This window comes from Culex quinquefasciatus, chromosome 1 (assembly GCF_015732765.1).
Source record: "Culex quinquefasciatus strain JHB chromosome 1, VPISU_Cqui_1.0_pri_paternal, whole genome shotgun sequence".
In the NCBI taxonomy this organism is placed as follows: domain Eukaryota; kingdom Metazoa; phylum Arthropoda; class Insecta; order Diptera; family Culicidae; genus Culex; species Culex quinquefasciatus.
The window spans coordinates 123388328-123404690 of NC_051861.1; the positions used below are offsets into that span (position 1 = coordinate 123388328).

The window sequence follows — 16363 nt, forward strand, 5'->3', positions numbered from 1 at the left end:
TTTTCCAAAAATCACTATTTTTTCAAAAATTCATAACTCGGCGGCAGATTTTTTGACCATGTTTCTCTATGGCTCAAAAGTTGCGGATTTTTGTCCCCTAAAACATATCAAAAAATCTCGAAAATCAAAAAATACGAATTTTGGGAAATTGAGTTTTAGTAAAAAAAATGTTGATCAAAAAAATCTGCGAATTTTTTTTTCCGTATACCTATTTTTATCTCAAAAGTCCTCAACAATACCTACAACTTTGCCGAAGACACCAAATTGATCAGAAAATTCACTCAAAAGTTACAGCTGTTTGAATATTTACATATCATTTTTGTATGGACAGCAGACAAAATTGTATGGAGACTTGTATGGGTGAACCAATGACGCAAAATAGCTTATTTGGTCATAGGGAAGGCCCACACAAAGTTTGAGTCAAATAAAAAAATACAAATAAAATCCATTTCCGGTTTTGGTAGAGAATTGCTCTGCTTTAAATTCTGATCTTTGTTATTTTTTGTCAGGAATTTCGATATTAAAAAAAAAATTCTTTAAAAAATGTATCTCCTTTTTAAGAAAAGTTGGTTGATTTGAAATTAAATATAGCTAACACAAATTGTAATTTTATGTACTAACTCAAAATAATCTCAAAATCTAATCTTGGACAAAAATTCTGCTTGTTGATACACTAAGGGAAAAACAAAACTCCACCAAAATTTAATCATCATTCGTCGCATTTGGTTCTGTTTATCCTGTATTTAGTTTGGTTGATCTAGAATGAAACATGCCATGTTTTCTTTCTCCTTTTGTTATGTTTTGAGGACAACAGTCAACTATCAACACCAAAAAATATTTTTTTTGTTTTGCAAATTAATACCAAATTGAATCGCGATTTTTTTTTTTCATAATTCGATACTCTTGAATTAACTTAATTGACAAAAATATTCAATATTCCCCTAAAATTCGTACATATCTATCTCTCTTAGTGAAATTAATTTTCTCCAGCTTGTTTTTGCACCAAAGCGTCTTATACCTATGTATTGATTTATCTTGGCTGTGGTGACATCGTCGCCTCGTACAAGTCACAGGCCCTTTTGCGTGTGTGTTACGGTTAGTCACTCCGACTAATGGTTCGTGTTGTGTTTTTGTTTTTTGGGCTTTGGGCTACGCCATTCCAGCCAGGATGGCGTGACACAATTCCGCCGAGGTAGCTTTACATAATTGACTCTTTTTTTTTACTTATTTTTTGTGGCAAAATTGAGCAAAAGTTTAGCACGACAAAAGATTGTAAAAGTTTTTAAACTTAAAAGTTACTAATAATTAGTTGAGATACTGACAGGGAACGCAACGCAAGTAAATAAACCAACAAGGGATCAAGTTTCCACCTATCAGCACAGCCTACTTGGTCCGTAATGTCACCGTCCATGTGCACACTCACGTGGGAAACGGGTGAAAACAGAAACCATGTTCGTTTTTTTTTGTTGTTGTACCCTTTTTATAGTTTCTAGTTATATACCTCTACTTAATTAGATCAAGGTTGGCTCTGGCTCCGGTAACTTGGCGACCAACGGGGAGGCCAGTATTGCGGAGGTTTGCTTGCTGGAATGGGTAATTAATAGGTGGCTCACGAGCAGGATGAACATTACGTGGATTGCATCAATTTAAAACTCATTAAGTTGGGGTTGAACAATGCTTGAAAGTCTTTAAATTTCAACCAGATAATCAATCGTGCGTCTCCACCACCCCTCCTCAAATCGATGCTAAAAATAACCGCTTAGAGTGCAACAAAGTCGAATTGCCTACCTTTCCCTAAAGTAGGTGAGTGAGTGCTAACGATCTTAAACGGGATGCTTCGCGGTCTCAAGTGGGATAAACAAAAACATTATCTTAATGCGGTCGGGTTTTATCTTTAGTACGAGCGAAAAACCACTTGAAAAACAGACTCACACAAACACACTCTTCTAGGCTTAGCACAGGTCGATTTGTACACGCGAACGCACTCTTCCGCAAGATTTGAGGTTAATTTTGGCCCCGAGTCGGGTACTACACATATGCCGGCACGCTCAGAACATTCAAATTAAATTTTAGTATGTTGGATTTGTTGGATCTCGTCGCTCTGTTTCAGTGTGTAGGTTGAAGCGTGTCAGTCGTTACAGGTTTTTCAGGTGGGAAAAGACCACCCTTCCGCCCACACGCAGACGATTTTTTTGACACTTGGACGCACACGTCACAGAGAATCAGCGTCATTTTCATGTAACAGTAAAAAATGTAATTTTACATGCATTTTTAGGCATCTTTTATGTGTATTTCCAAAATCATTGGGAAATTAACGTTAAATCAAAATCATATTTTTTCTCAGTGCACCCACTGGCCACTTGTCATCGCAGCAACATCATCATTTCTTTTTCTCGCTTGCTTCTTTTTGTTGGGGGGTGCGGAACGGAAAAGTGTTGTTTTCCTCATTTTCCAACCGCAAATTTTTGTATCGGCATCCTAGTAGACCGGGTGGATGCTGCTGCGGTGGGAAAAAGGGGTAAAGTCACGAGGAAAATTCCTCCCGCAGTGATGGGTTGTGAGCACTTGCGGTGAACGCACAGTTCAATGTTTTTTTGCTGATACAGTGAACTGTGAAAAATGCGTTTTCACGAAAATGAGGTTTTTTTTATCTAATGAAAAATATTTTTCCAGGAATATCAATTTTCTACTATTTTTTTAACAAAATAACCAAAAAGTATTTTTTTATTGACTAGTGTAAAACTCAAAACACCGCCAATCTTTGGTGCATTGCTCAACTTCAGTCAGGGAGCAAGATGAACATTTCATCTAGCCTCTTCTGGTCAAGCGAACTCTACGGCTACTGCGATTTGAAATGTCGCACAATTTGAGATGAATGTTTTCGAGTTTTTTTTGTGAATTTTGAATTCACAGCCAGAAAACCTGGCCTCGAAGAATTTTGCTTGTTGCGTGAGGTACGGGATTATGTTTTGAAATGTGTTCGAGGTGAAGTGGTGCATGTTTAAGCGTTTGTAGTTTTATTTATTGCAACATTCTATGCGACGAGGTGGAACTCCTCGCCATTTCGGGTACCTCATTAGTGATTTGAACAAAAAATATTTGGAAAGTCGCTTCTGTTGAGATTTACGAAAAATTTAACTAACTAAAACAAAATTTATTTTTAAAGATTTTAGCATTTTTCTAGGAAAGAGGCAACAAAAGTTTATTAAGAAAAACAAGTACACTCATTTATAATGTGACAGATTTTGTATTTGATTTTTTTTTATTTTATCACGATTTTTTTTGTGTTTTTTTTTTCGAAAATGTATTATCTTGCGTAAAATTCGAATTTTATGTATGATAGATAAATTTAGAATATATTTTTTTAATTTAAAAAAACTAAGGGAATACAAAGAGACGAGTTGTTCCTTTTAATTCCGCTATATATTTTAATATCTTGACAGATACGTATTTCGTCTACTACTTGCAGACTTCATCAGTGTTCTGTTCTCGACTGAAGGTTCATCGCTGGTGTATCCATATTTGTAGTTACTGTAGGTACTACCTCCTCGTTCTTCTTTTGTGCCTGTATAGGTAACAGCTTAAACAGCCACGTTGAGCCGTTACCTGAATCCTTGTTGAGTAAACGTTTGTTGCCTGCCTTGAAGATTTCCAAACTTTCAGCGACAGCCAGCTTCGATGGGTTAGTGATGTGTCTTAAGATGACCGCGTCGCTAGCTGTGATGTTATGTTTTTCCTCGATGATGTGTTCGGTTACTGCTGACTTGAAATGGGGACAAATCCTTTCCGTTTTTCCTCCATGGCAATTTTGACATATGTGTGTATATGCTCATCCAACCTGGTTTGCAGCAATCTCTTAGTTTGTCCAATGTAGCTCATATCACAGTGGCCGCAGGATACCTCGTAGATGCCGGGTTTGCCTAAAGTCGGTATGGGGTCTTTCGTTGAACCTAAGATGGATTCCAACTGGCTGTTTCTACTGCTGAACACTAAATCGATGCCAAATTTAGCCAGTTTTTGTCGTAATGGGCGTGTTATCCTGTAGTCGAATTCTACTGCTGCTCTTCGCAGTGGCTCTGCTGATGGCGTAAGGGTTGTGAGTGAAGTTCTGTGCAGTTTTCTTTCCTTCTTATCGATGATTGCTTGGATAGTTGTTCTGCTGTAACCGTTGATTTCCGCTGTTTCAAATATGTACTCCAATTCTTTCTGTTTTCCTGCTTCGCTGAGGGGTAAAGTTGTCATCCTATGTATAAAATAATGATATGCTGCCATCTTATGTTGGAATGCAATAGGAACTCTACGGGATTGGCTGCAATCACAATACGAGGGAGAACCATGGAGACAAAAAACGATCCAGTATATAACATTCGTCAAATTATGCATGGAACAGAGCTACTTCCAGTTCAGGGATTGCATCTACCAACAGAGGATGGGAGCATCGATGGGTAACCCACTGTCACCGTTCATGAGCGATGTTTATATGGCAGCTTTGGAACACGAACTACAAACCAAAACCTACTACCAGAACGTTGGTGGAGATACGTAGATGACATCTTCTGCATCATCAAAAGGGACTCACTAACAACGGTACTGGACACCATAAACAGTGCACGCAGGAGCATCAAATTCACTTACGAAATGGAAGTCGAAGGAAAGTTACCTTTCTTAGACATCCTGATCCTAAGAGAACCAGGTTGCCCATCTTCGTTTTCTTTCGAGATCTACAGGAAGCCAACAAACACCAGAAGAACAATCCCAGCCACGTCAAACCATTCATTCCAACATAAGACGGCAGCATATCATTATTTTATACATAGGATGACAACTTTACCCTCAGCGAAGCAGGAAAACAGAAAGAATTGGAGTACATATTTGAAACAGCGGAAATCAACGGTTACAGCAGAACAACTATCCAAGCAATCATCGATAAGAAGGAAAGAAAACTGCACAGAACTTCACTCACAACCCTTACGCCATCAGCAGAGCCACTGCGAAGAGCAGCAGTAGAATTCGACTACAGGATAACACGCCCATTACGACAAAAACTGGCTAAATTTGGCATCGATTTAGTGTTCAGCAGTAGAAACAGCCAGTTGGAATCCATCTTAGGTTCAACGAAAGACCCCATACCGACTTTAGGCAAACCCGGCATCTACGAGGTATCCTGCGGCCACTGTGATATGAGCTACATTGGACAAACTAAGAGATTGCTGCAAACCAGGTTGGATGAGCATATACACACATATGTCAAAATTGCCATGGAGGAAAAACGGAAAGGATTTGTCCCCCATTTCAAGTCAGCAGTAACCGAACACATCATCGAGGAAAAACATAACATCACAGCTAGCGACGCGGTCATCTTAAGACACATCACTAACCCATCGAAGCTGGCTGTCGCTGAAAGTTTGGAAATCTTCAAGGCAGGCAACAAACGTTTACTCAACAAGGATTCAGGTAACGGCTCAACGTGGCTGTTTAAGCTGTTACCTATACAGGCACAAAAGAAGAACGAGGAGGTAGTACCTACAGTAACTACAAATATGGATACACCAGCGATGAACCTTCAGTCGAGAACAGAACACTGATGAAGTCTGCAAGTAGTAGACGAAATACGTATCTGTCAAGATATTAAAATATATAGCGGAATTAAAAGGAACAACTCGTCTCTTTGTATTCACAGTAATGCATTCTGCTAAAACGCTCAACCAAACCACAACTAAGGGAAGTTACGACAAGTTGAACTAACATATTTTCGAAAAAAAAATCAATAAAACAGAATATTCCTTTAAAAAACAGCGCCAAAAATTCAATTAATTTTAAAACCGACTATGAATAATCAAAATTTTGGAAAGAGGTGAACGTCATTTAACCTTACCAAAATTCAATTAAAACCTTTTTTTTTTCATTAAATTTTAAAGAATTTTCAACTTTTTGGGTACGGAACACTTTTGTTCAAACCCTTACTCAAACAATTTTTTAAATTATTTCTAAACTTTTGAATGTTCGTCTCGCTAGGAGACGGTGATTTTCGTGGATTGCAGACTGGATTTCGCCATGTAATGTGATGATTGACGGGACGGGAAGACGGGAAGTGTTGATGCTCCAATTTTTTGAAGCGGACAAGGGAAAATCTCCACGGTTTTCGCAAGTTAATTTCGCTTGGATATTTTCTAAACTTATGGACGTTTAAAATAAACAAACGTTGAGTGTATCTCGCTCAATCCAATCCGATAAAAATAAGTGTTAGCATATTTTGTAGGGAGAAAACACAAAAGCTTTGAAAAAAATCTGCGTATTGCAGACGATGAATAGAACGAAAGCAAGCAATTTGTCGAGTTCTGAAATTGATTTAACTTGAACAGAAGTTGTCTGAGAACTGTCAATCCAATCGAAGTTACTCAGTAATTGTAAAAATCTAACATTTGTGAAATTTTATCAAATATCTTAGTAATGCTCCACAATGTCTAAATTGTTTTCAAAGTTTTAAATTATTTCTTTATTTGGATGAAACTTTATTCATACATATACCTTTGCCAAAGAAGCCATTTCGCATCATTACTTTTTCCATACAATTTTGCGGACAGAGTTAGACATGAACAATACAATGAACATTTAAATATTCAATACTTTGTATTTTGAAAAGGAATTTTCTTATCGATTTAGAGTCATGCAAAGTTGTAGCTAATGATCGGAAATTTTCAAAAGAAGATTAGAGAAACCGAAACTTTTTTTTTTGTTTAATTTTTTATCACTACAAGTTACATTTGCAAAATACGATTTATTATAATTTTTTTAAATATACAGTCGACTCTCTGGTTGTCAATATCCAAGGGACCGTCGAGGAAGAGAAGCATCAGTTTACAGAATGATGCAAAATGATGACTCGATTGAAGATATTTTTTTCTTGATACCCAGCTATTCTTCATGTAAACTAATGTCAAAAACGTAAACAATGACTTTTAAAACCCGCCGTTTGACATGCATGATTTTTTAAACCCGCCAAACAAATCCCAGCACACTGGGGGTTGCTGGGGGAAGATCGGAAAAGTCCTTGTCAACAATTTTGTGTTTTCTTTTGGAACGGTGGTGTTTTTCCGCGGTCCGGTTTTATAACAGGACCAGATTAAGCCGGAGAAAAGTGGAAAAGTTATTTTATGAATCCCGATCTTCAAAATTGCATCATTGAATGGCATAAACTCAAAAAATGGATTTTGTGGTTCCGGATCGGATGATGGAAAGTGAAGTATTCCCCGCCGCTTCAGCGGAACGAAATTAGCGGAGTGAAATGAAACAAATGTTTGTCAATGTCTGAGGACTCAATGAAGCTGAAACAGAAGACTAAATGAGTGTACTTTGTTATTGATAATGTTATTGAAATAAATATGTTTTTTTTCCGGAGGGTGGATCCTATTGAAGAATACGTTTAAATTCGAATTTGTATCGAATTTGATTTGTCATATTTTTTTCTATCTTGGAAAATTTTAAATGTGAAATTAATAAAGGAGCGAGATAAAACAAGAAATTTAAAAAAACATCGCTGTTTTTTTCTTTTTAAGACTGTCCAAAGCACTTTTTTAGTCTTTCATTTTTTGCTCAAATCAAGCCTCAATTAAAAAAAAATAGCAACTTCCTTTCCTCTAAAATCGTCCCGTTTCAGCTGCTTTACTATCGTTTACTACAGGGCAAGAATAACAAGAAGCGAACAAATCATGAGAAAAAATATTTTTTTCTGGTCTTCCTCGACATGTTTTCTTTCAACCCAAACCCTTAACCAGCATTGCTATTCTGTTTTCTAATGTAACGGGGTGCAACACAATCACAAATTTTACCAACATAAAAATATTTTAAGAACTTTACATATTTCACGCGTTTAACATCCAGAACATCTAAAGAAAATTTCAGCACTCTCATCAACACTGTTGGAACTAGGGATTCGGAATCCTGTTTAAATCAGGACCCCGAGAAAACACCACCGTTTCAAAAGAAAACAGAATATTTTTGACAGGAAATTTTTCGATTTCCCCCCAGCAACCCCCAGTGTGCTGCGATTTGTTTGGCGGGTTTTAAAAATCATGCATGTCAAACAGCGGGTTTTAAAAAACATTGTTTATGTTTTTGACATTAGTTTACATAAAGAATAGGAGGAAAACATGGCCAAGTTCAACAAACAAAAACAAACAAATGTCAGACACCCTTCAAAGCTTCTTTTCGCAAAGAAAAATGTCTACGCAAGCCATGAGAATGTAAAATTATTGTCAACCGGAAGAGATTTCTAAGGCAAACAGAATCCAAGGGACCGTCGAGGAAGAGATCCTTCAAGCAAGAGAAAATATCGAGGAATGAAGAGAAGCGAAGAAGGTAAGCAGTTTGAAGGGACTGAGGTATTCATCGGTAGATGGAGAAATATTGATATCGAGAAGATCGACAGCCAGAGAGTCGACTGTAGTTTGGATCAACAACACATTTATTGCACCTAAGTTTAGGAAGGGACAAAATCTGATACCGATGTAATGTTTTTTGTTAAAAGGATGATATTTTGAAAAAAAAAATGACAAAGCATGCAACAATATTTTTAGATGCAAAATAAAATCGGCAATTCAAATTTTTATTTTTTAAGATAATATTTTAAGATATTTAGATAAAAAGCGCCGATTATAAAGCATTTTTAAGCAAAAATTTTCAAAATATGTCAATTTTCCCCTGCAAAAAGTTTTAAAATTCGTTAAAATAGTTTTATAACATTTGACAAACAAAACCATTTTTTCTAAAACAGATTGAAATCATTTTTATCAAAAAGAGCAGAAAACAAAAGCATTTAAAATTGAACCAGTCCGTTGAAAAATTATGACTAAGACCAGGGGCAAAACAAAATATTTTTTCAAAAAACTTCAAAATTTCAATACAAATTTGAGTGCAATCTGCTGAAATCAATTTAAAATGCATTCCCCTGCGTTTAAAATCAGTTTTAGAATATTTTGGTTAGCTTAAAAAATCTTTTAAATTTCTGAAAGTTTTCGATGTTTAGTACCGCATTTTTTTTTCGCTAAATTTTAGTTTTCGTCGAATTTCACATTTTTTGAAAACTAATGATTGCAAATCAACTGAACTAGTGTAAAATGCATCTTGAAGCACTTTTTTCATTCAAACGTTGAAACTAGAGCTTCCAATTTCCCGGGGTTACAAAATTCCCGGAAAACGGGAATTTTTTTACAAATTTCCCGGGAAATTTGAAATTTATCGAAAATTGTTTAGATCCTGCTTCTGATTAATATTTTGCAACAAAATTGAACAGAACAGCAACTTTAATGGTCAAAATGAGTGTGAGGGTTAAGAAAATAGCTTGACTGCTTGTAAAAATCATACAACTTCATGAAAATTACAGACAAGCTGATAAGTTCAATATGAACAGAAGATTAAAATCAAATTAAATTCTCTCATTATTTTTTTATGCATATTTTCAAAACATTGGTTCCAAAAAGTTAGGAAAATGTATACTTCCGCTTGAATTTCGGGAAATCCCGGGACGGGAAATTGGACGCTCTAGTTGAAACTATGGCTTGTTATTTCAATTTTTACAGATTTTTTTTTAAATTTTAAAAATGTTAAATAATAAAATCTGATTAGACCGATTAATTTAGTAGAAATTTTGCATTGTAAAGCAGTAAAAGCGATAAAATGAAGACATATTAAAAAAAAAAAAACAAATATTTTATTTTATGGACAAATCTTTGAAAAAAATTAGTTTTGTTGCACGGGTTTCGCTTTTTTTATTAACTTTTTTGGCTGATTTAGACGTTTTGTTAAATTTAATAAAACAAAAAACCTTTTTTATTCAAGAAAAATAAGAGATAAACTCTTAATAAGAGATTTCTCAATAAGAAATAGTTCAAAGGGCAAAACAGAAAAAAACAACATCAAGCCTTTTCTTTCAGTGAAGTAACCAAAAACCAATCAAATCGACTCACATGACATCCCGAAAAAAAAACCTAATCGAAAACCTCTTCGATCTGTCATTTATCCTCCAACAGCAAGAAAGAAAGAAAAAAACACCACAACACACTCCCGACTCAACCAACCACATCGACTATCCACCACCAAACAGGACCAACTCTCTGTCTCTATCTCTCTCCCTTTATATCCCGTTGTCACGACCCGACCCGACCCGTGTCAACTTCTCTGTGCTGTTGCTTCTTGTTCGTTTTTCTCGGGGTTTTCCTCCGAATTTTCTTCTGCTCTTTTCGCCCAAATTGTGGTGGCCCGCAAAACAACGAAAATTTTCTAAACGCTTGAACGAACCTTTTGTGTCGCACGTCCCCCGAGGGAACTATTCTTGCTTTATTTTTGGATTTCACTCGCAAAATCGATAAACTTTCAATTAAATCACACTAAAAATAATCACTTTTCACAGTAGGCCACCGTTTTTTCCCATACATAGCCTTCACGACTTTCACTTTCGGCCTTTGTTTCTCGAAGTCGAGAGCCTGCCTGCGCCTGCAGGGTAGGCAACTCGCACTGCACCGAAAAGCCACCACGCCTGCTGCTACGTTATGCGGACTGCGGACGACTCCGCAAGGTGCGGTGCTTCCGAGCACTGCGGTCAAAATCAATAATTCTGGAGCCTGCTGCGATGTCCTTTCTCGTGTGGCAGTAGGCCGCTTCTTCGCGGTCGATTGGTCCCCAATTCTGACAGCTGCTGGCCGCCAGAGAAGGGACAGTGTTTTGGGGATCACCAACGCTGGACTAACGCGGACGCGGACTTCAGCTGTTCCGTCCGATACCCTTGACGAACTTTTTTTTCAGAACTTGCGCGCGCGAGAGAGAGAAGGCTCTGTCACATTTTTCACGAGAAACACAAATCACGAACGCACACGAACACACGTGCGCCCATCGCAGTAGCCATGTACGTCATCAATCCTTGCTTTGACAGAGATGTCAAAAGGTCCTTAAGGCGCAGCGCTAACTGGGAGGCTCTCACGAATGAAAGAAAAAACACACGAAAAAGAAAAAAACCCTTCAGGACGACGAAAACACTTATCAGGGTGGAAAAAATCTGACTGCTAACGTCATCCGGGGTGGAAACCACCCTCTTCCTAATCGCACGCACACACACACATCGACACCCTCACATTGTGTGACACATGCTGGGAATAAGGACGAAAAACGTGCTCGACAGCAGCAGCACACTCACACTGGGAAGAGGTCGCGCGCTCTCTCTCTCTCAGTAGGCTGAGAGAGGGAAGTAAAGAGAGAGAAATGAGCGATTGTCCTTTACGGAAGGACATGAATCGGGAAAATTTTTGCACACAAAGAATTATTTTTGGAAAAAATGAGAGAGTGAGAGAGAGACATTTAACCCTCAACAGCCCAATGAACTTCAAAGATTAGTCGTGATCGTGCTATTTTGTCACACGACACATTTTGACGATTCGAGCAAACACTTTTGTTTGACCTTGGAAAATTATATGAAACATGCAATTTTTTACATTTTTCTTAAACATAAAACAATGCTGTCGATTTGACAACCACCTTTAGTTTTTTTTAAAAGGTTCAATAAACCAAATTTCCAGTTTTTGCTTTTTGTGTGTTTTTGAAACCGCCGGGTATTAAAAAACACCCAAAAAGCAAAAAACTGTACATTTGGTTCAATGGACCTTTTCAAAAAAAAAAAAGAAGCTCCAGACATTTGCTTTGAAAACGAGCAATTTTTTTCTCAAAAAAGCACTTGCGACAGTATAACTCGATTGGGACAATTTGCTGTGACGACAATGTTGCAGCATATGCTTTGGGCAATAAAGGCTTTAACAACAAGAGCACAAAAGCGAGAGCGTTTTCCTTCGAGTTTTCCAGAGAAAGAGAGAGAGAGAGAGAGAGAGAGAGAGAGAGAGAGAGAGAGAGAGAAAACACAAGGAACAGGCACATGTGCTACACCACAATGACGTGACAAGGATGCACGGAAATTAATTTTGAGTAATAAATATCAGTTTAATAGCTACACAGAAAAAAATACTCATATTTTTTTTTTGTGAAAATTATGAGTATTTTCAAAAAATGTTGTTATTACACTCGAAATGTATGAAAAAATCCCGATCGTTTGATACCCACATTGTAAAAACGGAAATTTTGATTACTTTTTTTCAAAAAATCGTAGTTTTGTGAAAATTTTGAGTATTTTCTAAAAATGTTGTTATTACATTCGTAATGTATGAAAAAATCCCGATCGTTTGAAAACATAGTTAAAATTTAAATTTTGAGTATTTTTTCGAAAATACGTAGTTTTGTGAAAATTTTGAGTACTTTCTAAAAATGTTGTTATTACATTCGAAATGTATGAAAAAATCCCGATCGTTTGATACCCATATTGTAAAAATTTACATTTTTTTACATTTTATTTTGTGAAAATTTTGAATATTTTATAAAAATGTTGTTATTACATTCGAAATGTATGAAAAAATCCCGATCGTTTGATACCGATATTGTAAAAATTTGAATTTTGAGTATTTTATTTGAAAATACGAAGTTTTGAGAAAATTTTGAGTATTTTCTAAAAAAATTATTGTTACATGGGACCATCCATAAACCACGTGGACACTTTTTTAAGAATCTGTTACCCCCCCCCCCCCCTTCTTGGACAATTGTCCATACAAAAAAATCTTATTTGTATGGGTCGTGGACAATCGCCATACCCCCTAAAGTGTCCACGTGGTTTATGGATGGTACCCATCCAAAATGTATGAAAAAAAACCTGATCATTTGATACCCATATTGCAATAACAACAAATTTTTGGTTTCTTTAGAGAAAAAATATGCATTTTCGAAATACAGGAAAATTACGTATTTTTGTGAAAACTTTCATAAAATAATAATTTTAATGGATAGCTGACATCATCCCGATTCCAAATCACTATAATTTTCAGTTTTTGAGTGTTGAAATATTAAAAATTGCAAAGGATTAACATTTTTTCGAAACCAAATTTGGAAAATAGCTATAATTTTTCCTTTGTTGTTTATTTCAAGTTTATTTGCTAGAGAAATTTTAACTTTCTTTTCTTGCTTGACACCTTAAATTAATTATTAAAAACAAATTTAATCAACCGGCTAACTTTTGCCAGAATAGTCAGTTCCACCCTCTTATTTCTTCTAAAAAATATTTAAATAATCAAAAACATTCAATGTTAAAATGAATCCAAAATAAAACAATATAAAACCTCGTATAAAACATAAATATTTTGGGAATCAATTGTTCCTTTCACATTTTTTAAGAAGGCAGTTTAAACATGACTAAATTTCAAATTTTGAAAGCCAATAATATTTTTTTTATTTGAATAAATTTAGGTCTATGCATCTTCATGTCAAAAGTAGTCATTTTGCATCATAAGTTTTCAAATACAAGTCTCCATACAATCTTAAGCATAGATTTTCTGACCGATTTGGTGTCTTCGGTAAAGTTCTAGGTTATGATCAAGACTTTTCAGAAAAAAAAGAAGAGACACGGAAAAATCCGATTATTTTGAATTTTAAATATAAAGCACTAAAATTGGCATCTTTTGCGCCAAGTGCTGCAAAAAAAAAACATTTTTAGATGCAACATAAAATTTGCAAATGAAAAATGTCCTTAAAGTATGCTTGATGAAGTGCACGACAATCAATTTTTAACACATTAAGTTCAAAACTTAAAAAAAGGACTTTCTCAATTAAAAATAATTTTATCAAAAATGCAGTCCTGCAAAAAAAAATCAAAAATCTGCAAAAAAACCGAACCATTTTTTATTTTTGATTTTTTTGATAAGGCATAAACTGATTGCTGAGAAAACGTATATTAAAGATTTAAATTTGTGCAAAACAAGTTTTCTCAATATCACCTAGTAAAGCCTGATTTTCAATTAATTTAACAAAAAATAACTTCGAGTTTTTGAATTCAGGCCTTTTATTAGAAATGGATTAAAATGCATTTCTAAACAACATTCTGACATTTTCTGAAATTTCGAAACAATGGTTATTGCAAATATCAGAACAGTTCACAATTGTTTTACTTTTCAACATCGAATCGAACCAATTGTTTACAAGAATCATCAATTGAAAATTGAGGCCAAATTTTGATGACACTAAGAAACCCAGTTTTGTTAAAAAAAAATTAAGCATCAATAGACATTTATTTCTTGACTTGACTATTTCAGCAACCAGCAAATAAGTCAAAAAATGAAAATTGCAGGAGATTTTTTAAGCTCTCAGAAAATATATTGCTATTCCTTAACTTTTTTTCTTCTAAATTGTAAGTAATTGTTTGTTTTTCGTAAATAGGGGAAATATACCCATTTTAATCACACTAAGCCGTTCGACCAATTCTCATCACTTTTGCCGTTTCTGCTATTAAATCAACATTTTCAGATGTTTCAGCAATGGAGAGTTGCTTGCTCACTTTTATTTGAGCTATTTATTGCTTTGGAACAGTCAACAACACTTTATATAAGCTGTAATTCATGATCAAAGTGCTGATAGGCCGATAATAGAAATAGGCTGAGAAAGGGTATAGTTCCCCTAATAACTAATAATCTGCTATAATTTGAAATTTAAAATTATTTTTATTGAGGATACCAAAAAAGTTCACAAAACTTTCATATTTTATCATTGACAACAAATTTTGATATATCGTCAGTTAAAAAAATAACAGACTGATAAGGTGATGCTTAGAAAAACTCATATTCATCAATTCGAATTCTTTGTGCGACTGTAACTCAGAAAATAATTTTCCGCATTTGGAAGTCTCATAGAGAAAATTGTGGGAAATAATCTTAAGTTTTCAAAAAGATTTCTTCCCTTTCTAAAATATTAAAAAGTACTTTTCGATTGCAAATTGATTTTGCTTTTAAAAAAAAAATTGTTTCGATATTTTTTAATAAATCTGTTTTTTTTTTTCAGAAAATCATGTCCTTTAGAACAAGTTATGCCATATGGCTTAAAAGATTTTCAATCCCCATAAAACAATTAAAAAATCGAAAATAAAAACAGTTCTTATGTAAAACTAAGTTTAGGTGAAAAAAAGTAATATAAATGGGCAACTTTTTATTTTTGTTCTCTGAATAGTCCTACACAGAAAAAAAAATGATGGTAATATTCATCAGGAAATGGTGACAGATTTTGTGGCAAAAAATATGATTAATTTTACCCCAGAAAATGATGAATTTTCATTAGTTTTTGATGAATATTCATCAGGTTCACATTTTTACCCATTTTTTATGTAATATTACTCAAAAAAAGAGGTAATATTCAACCTACCAAATTTCCAACATTCCAAAATTCAACTTTTTTTTTCTGTGTAATTATAATCAACAACTTTGCAGAAAACACTAAATCGATCAGAAATTCCCATCCCGAAATATATTTACATATATTTATATACATTTACGTACCGTTCGTTATCTGGGGCGAATTTGGGTACATGGGGCGAATCGGGAAAGTTGTTTTAGCTTTGTTACCGCTCAATATCTGCAGTTTTTTTTTCAAATAGTTTTGGGAAGAACTGATACAGAAGAACAAAAAAAATGCATTGTTTTCAAATTCCAAGCTTTTAAACGCTTTAAAAACAGCTGTCCCTTTTCAGAATGTACAGTCGACTCTCTGGGTGTCGATCTTTTCGATATCAATATTACTCCAACTGTCAATTAATTTTTCAGTCCCTGCAAAAGCATACTTTTTTCGCTCTATAATTTGATACACCCCGCTCTCAACGGTCCCTTCAATATCGACACATAGAGAGTATACTGTAGCTTCGATTAGCCCTAGTTGACCAGCTTGCAAAGTTGTATGGAAAAACTAATGATGCAAGTTTGTTTTTTGAATTAAACAAAAACATAAATTACAAAATTCTTTAGGACTACTTATCTTGCAAAAAAAGTTACAAATTCTAGTGAATTAATTTTTATTCACCTTTGAAAAAGTCTGAGTCAGAAATTGATTAATGAATTTAATATAGCAAAGATCTTTGTTTTACATAGAAGTCATATTAAAATACTTTTTTTTATATTCCGAAATATCCAAAAGTCGTTTATTATATCTTATAAAAACTTTGTGGATTTGTGAACTTTATCTAAATCTCAATCAATCGATGATTTTGCACATTCTAACAATAACTACCACCTAAAAAACGCGGCCTTTGTACGTATCGTTCTGCCATAATTTACGTCAATTCGTCAACTGTTTACGCGCCGGTCTCTAATCCTTGCCCGACGACGATATAAATAAGCATTATCAGCGCGAATTACTTAACACGCCCCTGTCACTACCCGTCCCACTCTCCCTCCCCATTTCGTCAATGTCCTTCCTCCAAATTGGCCTAGCCGTCGCACTTTTCGCAACGCCAAAAGCA

General features: G+C 35.0%; 1 protein-coding gene across 6 annotated transcripts in view; it reads right to left on the minus strand.

The window, feature by feature from the left end:
• LOC6038310 (tau-tubulin kinase homolog Asator) overlaps positions 1-16363 on the minus strand; it is a 31488-nt gene that overhangs the window by 13459 nt on the left and 1666 nt on the right. Inside the window, exon 1 of one of the 6 annotated variants that reach the window (XM_038260532.1) lies at positions 10297-10693. The exons of the other annotated variants lie outside the window; for them this stretch is intronic. The gene's annotated coding sequence lies outside the window, so the exon portion shown is untranslated. Of the gene's footprint in view, positions 1-10296; positions 10694-16363 lie in introns of those variants that run through there. 6 annotated transcript variants of the gene reach the window in all.